The sequence below is a fragment of the Sceloporus occidentalis genome, unplaced genomic scaffold (assembly GCF_023333645.1).
Source record: "Sceloporus occidentalis isolate IW3139 unplaced genomic scaffold, rSceOcc1.0.p SCAF_74, whole genome shotgun sequence".
Taxonomy (NCBI): domain Eukaryota; kingdom Metazoa; phylum Chordata; class Lepidosauria; order Squamata; family Phrynosomatidae; genus Sceloporus; species Sceloporus occidentalis.
Genome location: NW_028317054.1, coordinates 71,317 through 77,316, shown reverse-complemented (window position 1 = coordinate 77,316; position 6,000 = coordinate 71,317).

Genomic DNA, 6,000 nt, shown 5'->3' with positions numbered 1-6,000 from the left:
TTACCTACATCAGCCCTTAGTTTGTCTATAACAGTTAAATGGCCAGTCTTGGAAGAAGGAGAGGTTCTTACATTAATTAGCTGTGATTAACTCAAGCCTTCTCTGATCTAAAGGATTTGGATTTTTTTAACAAGGGGGTGGAGAGTTGATGGGATGAGCCAGGTTGCTGACATCATATAATGCATAGTTTTACCACAATGTTGCAAACATAGAATGTTGCCATGTGTGACTTGGTTACATGTCAATTGTTACTAATCTAATGGCTGTAATACAGAGGTGGGGGTACTGGGTCACTGCTGGTGAACATCTTGGGAGGGAGAAGATGTGTTCTTGATTTCAATGACAGTTACTGGCACATCTGGTTTTCACAGGGTTAATACAGAATATGCAAATCTGTGCTTGAGAAGTGACCTCACTCCATCTAGCACTGAAAGGGTTAAATAAAATAATAGCAGCGCTGTTTATCTTTTTTGTGAGAGTGGATGGTCACATTTGGGGACGATCTGGTGATCCAGATAATCCAATTGCCCCCCCAGAAGGACCCCAGTCCATTGTGATGTGGGGCAGTTTTTAACTCTGTATGTGTCAGTGATCTGAGATCACTAGCTGGCTTTACCCAGTGCCACTGGTCTGGTTCCAGTATAAGTGTGCCTTGGAAATCAACACTGACTGATGTTGGATTTAAAAAAAAAGAAAAGTTTCAAAAAAGCCTATTACTGCCAGGCGAGCTTTTCACCTTTATTTACTAGGTTGGATCTGTCACCAAAATGAGTCTATTTTTATTTCTTACATTTATTTGGTATTCTGTTGCATGATACATTTATTTTTTATTTTTTAATGGATGAGAAACTCTTCTGTCCCTGCTGGCCTGCCATCCCCCAAATTACATTATTCACAGAATGATGAATCAGGCTTTCCTGACCTTCAGCTAAGGCACATGATGAGCTTTGTGTTCACATCAGTGCCGGAATTAACCCAACTTCTGGCCATGGAAACCATGAAGATTCTGCTCATTTTATAAAGATAAAGTAGCTGATGGTATGTATATATATATATATATATATATATATATATATATATTTATATACACCATTCAAAAGTTTGGTGTCACTTAGAAATATCCTTATTTTTTAAAGAAATGCTAATTTTGTCCATTAAAATAACATAAAATGGGTTGGAAATACAGCACAGATGTTGTTAATGTTATAAATGACTATTGTAGCTGGAAACGGCTGATTTTGAATGGAGGCCCTTTATCACTCCCATCACTCCTGGGTTTCAATGGCCTTTTATCACTCCCATCACTCCTGTGTTCCAATGGCCTTTTATCACTCCCATCACTCCTGTGTTCCAATGGCACGTTGGGTTCGCTAATCCAGGTTTAAATTTAAAAGGCTGATTGATCGTTAGAAAACCCTTTTGCAATTATGTTACAGCCAAAAATGTATATAAATATATATATAATAAATACATTTAAATAGACAACTAGAACTTACTTTCGGTAGAGAGGGCCATGCTCACATGCTTACCACCTAGAAATATCCAAGTCTTTCAATTTGCAATGGAACCATTTGTACTTTACGTTTAATTTATTTTAAAAACAACCAGCCTTTTGAATTACCCTTTATGTATCAGGAAAAGGATGCAAACCTTTTTTTTAATTTCCAACAAATATATATAAACTTTGTAAATTTAGCCATTTTTCATAGATTTTTAATTTAATGATTAGCTGTGTGGCTGTCCAAGGTCAATTATTTTAAACTGTTTTTAAAATTTGTTTGCTCCTTATTTACATCATATTCCGATGATTTAATATTTTTCTTTTCGTATATCATTCTTCAAGCTTTACTTTGCTCATCATCCTAGAGAATGGATGGTTAAATGCAGCAGCTCCACTTTGAAATGCTTCAAATTTCTATAGCCACAATGACAAAAGATAATTAACGGAAAATGCGTCCTCCTTAAAGGATACAATCTGATCGGCAAAAAGCAGACGGAAATTTATCCAGTTCATATACACATATACACGTGTAATAGTATTCTAATCAATGCATCATGCTGAGAATGATGGGAGTTGCTTTTCGAAGCAGTGAAAGCCCATGCCTCACCAACTGCTTCTTTTGTGTAATGCTGTTGCAAGCTCCCTATATGAGAATATCTGTATGTGCATGGTGTTTGAGCATAATGGGAGTTGTAGTCCACTGTGGCCGCTGCACCAAAGATTGCTTGTATAGCCAATGTTATTTAATGTTTGGCCACAGGCTGTGTACGTCATACTGTTCTTGGTATGGGTACATTAGCATGCACATGTGGTCTTACAGAGATATCTACAGTTTTGCTGAGACTAGCAGAATGATTTTGGTTAGTATAGGAAGAAAACAGTATCTGATCCTTGCCTTTTTTTAATATTTCACCGACCTGCATGGGAAATTTCCAGCGCGCCTATTTCTGCATAAGAAATGGTAAATTCAATAACCGTCTTTCTGTTGAAGAGCATGTGTTCTTTCCCATATCGTAAAATCTTATTAATCATATCACAGTTAATAAAGCAGACAAGAGGATACAACGTCGCCCTTGGCATTTTATGTAATTGGATGTGTACTGGAGAAAAGTACAGGAAATGGGGAGAGTGTCTATAATTTATTGATATATCAGACAAGCACAGAAAACTGCAGAAACATTTGTTACATATATATATATATAATTATATTTTTTATATATATATATATATATATATATATTTCTCTCCCGTGTTCAAGCTTGTTGTTCCCGTTGACAATAATTGGGTATGGATTTGTGGAACCGTCACTTGTTTAAGTGATGAAGGTCCTTTAAAGGGCTAAGGCACACTGTGCCTATTAAAATTTGTAGTCCTAGGACGCAGTTTCAAATGCAGCAATGATCACTCATGCCATAGCGTCATCTGCACTCCCCCAGCATCCAGTTATTATAAGGGCCTGGCCTGATTTCCCTTAAGAGTAACTAGGCATTTACCTAGAGCGCCACCTTTTCAGGGGCATCGGAGAAGACATGAGTGTGGTCTTATAGTAACTCTGTCCACATTCACCATCTCCATGATAGAAGCCAACTCAAAAGTTCACATTAAATTGCAGTACATAAAGCCCCTTGAGATTTTTATTGTTGAGACTCTGTTAGTAATAGAATTGGGTGAAATATCAGAAATCTGCAGGAGTTGTTGATACAAAATGTCCCAAACCAGCACACATGATACTACCGTGTTTCCCCGAAAGTAAGACAGCGTCTTACTTTCTTTTTATCCCTAAAAGCCCCACTATGTCTTACTTTCGGGGTATGTCTTATATTGGGAAAAAATTTTCGAATTTAATGCTTTCCTACCTTTCCTTTCTTCTTTCAGCTTCTTTTCCTCCTCTTCGCCAGTTCTTGTCTCCTTCCGGGTCAGAGGGCACGGACAGCGGTGGGCGCGGCTTCAGTGTTGTGCGCCGGGATCTGACAAGAAACCCCGGCGCACAACAGCTGTTGCCGCGCAGATCACAAGGGAGCGGTATCGGAGGTCATTAACAGACCTCCGGCTCCCTTGAGTGATTTTAAGCCGGGTTGAACCCGGCTTAAAATCACTCAAGGGAGCCGGAGGTCTGTTAAAGACCTCCGATACCGCTCCCTTGCGAGCCTGCTCCTCCAGCGGCGGACATTACTGTCCGTCTCTGGAGGGGTGCCGGGTGCCGCAGGTTGGCACCCCCTGGAGTGTGGCGCCCTGTGCGGTCGCACACCCCAAAGGTCGGCCCTGCTCTAAGGGGCCGGCCTTAGGGGTCTGCGGCCGCACAGGGTTTAAATAAAAACATCGGGGGTTTTTTTCAACTTTATTTAACATCCTCCATGTTAAATAAAGTTAAAAAAACTTTATTTAACATCCTCCATGTTAAATAAAGTTTTTTTTAACTTTATTTAACATGGAGGATGTTAAATAAAGTTAAAAAAAAAACCCCGATGTTTTAATTTAAATCCTGTGCGGCCGCAGACACGTAAGGCCGGCCTTGGTGGGGACTTCCCGGCCCCTTAGAGTGGCGGACCCGGTCGCAGGTGCGGCGGGCCTAAGGGGCAGGCGCCCCTTATGCCCTGCGTTAATGCGGCCGTAGGCCGTAGGCAAATCCCCCGTGTTTCCCCGAAAGTAAGACATATGTCTTACTTTCGGGGTACGGCTTATATTAGCTGACCCCTCTGAAACTCCCGATACGTCTTACTATCGGGGGTGTCTTACTATCGGGGAAACACGGTACCACAAACGTCTTGTTTGTCGTGACATCACTAGCGGTTACGTTTGTGCCACAACACTCTGGAATTCAGACGTGGGAACAAGTTGTTTTTGCTGTGGGATTTTCTCCAGGGTGATTTTTTTTGTCTGGTTGTACTTAATGCGTATCGTATTCTTCTCTTTAACAGGTTTTTTTTTCCGGGTTAAAATAATTTTATGGGTGGAAATTTTTTTTTTCTAGATATGTTGATAGTAATTTCGAAAGAGGTTTGTATTGGTCGTCCTTGTAATCCACACTTACGGATTTGTACTTTTAACATTCATACTGGCTTTCCCTACAGAAAGTAAAATTCAGAGCCTTGGACGTCTGCCAGTTCTTCTTGGTCTGGGCTTAGGCTCGGCTTAATACAGTTTATTTGACTAGAAAAGAATCCCCATCAATTTTTCACTCCAAGCTCATATGTTAACACCTTTCTTGGAAGGACGCAGCATAACATTACTCAGCTTTCCCGTAACAAGGCTGAAAATGTCTTCATTCCTGAAACCAAGGAAAACAGAGCAATTTTCTTGCCATTTTAATTTTTTATACTTTTATTATTCTTTCATTTACTATGCATGTTTACTATCAAATATGAAAAGTCTTATTACATTGTAAAGTGGAACTGTCACCCGCAATGTTTTGTGATCATTACATTCATCCGCGTCCATAAATGGGGAAGAGTAAATTAATGTGGAGGAATATAATACTAATTCTGTGAATAGGAAGTTAAGATCGCTCCTCCTATGTATAGGTTTTAATACTTATATTTCTCATGTTAATCTGTGTACAAATTTACATATTTACTAAAATTACTGTAGACATACTACTGTTTTGGGTGATTTTATGTACCTGGATTCATTTCACAACATGTGGGCCAAGGACACCTTTCGGTGTTATAGTCAACAAAAGGTCTGCTTTGGATGTCAATCAAGTTTTACCTGTTATTGTACCGGGGAACTCCCCAGAGTAGACTCCCTGGAGCTCGCCTTCTTCTAAGGGAGGGGGTTTTATATGGAGACAGGGTTAGTCAGCAGTGTAGGCAGCGCTAACCGTGCATGGGGTGGGGCTGCCGGTCCATGTGAAGTGGTTCTAGCTCCGCACACTCTTATGTAGGTGGGGGTAAGAGGGGGAAATGGGTGTGGCTAAATGGCACCCCACTGATCGGAGAAAGAGAAAACAGATCCGGAGATCGGGGAAGCGGGGCTTCACCCGGAGACTCCGGGTCAAAATACCCTATCGATAAATACTGATAGAATTGCAAGATGAAACAACTTGGTCCAAGTCCGAAGCTAAAATGGTCAATTGACAGAAGTGTATTACTGTTTCAGTCTTTGTTTGTTGTTCCTAAAACTCAAGCCATTGCAAGAAATACGAATCTTACTAAATTTGGCAGGTTTTCACTTTTTTGTTTTCAATTCCTTAAATGGGCAATCAGTTGAACCTTTGAGTTAGTATTTCATTTTTATCGTATTTGGAATTATGACGATCACGTTTATAATCACTTTTATTTCAACTGCATGCTGTTTTAGATCAGAACTTCTTGGTAGTCACTCAAATTTTGTGGTTAGTCAAACCTATATAATCTATAATAATATTTATAATCAGACATGTGTAAAACTAAATGTCTAATACATAGACATTTAGAACATCCATCGTTTTTAGGCCTTCAGTCAATACCAACAATGGACCTCATCGTCCCCTTGTCTTTCATCCAAGTGTCTCGCACCAT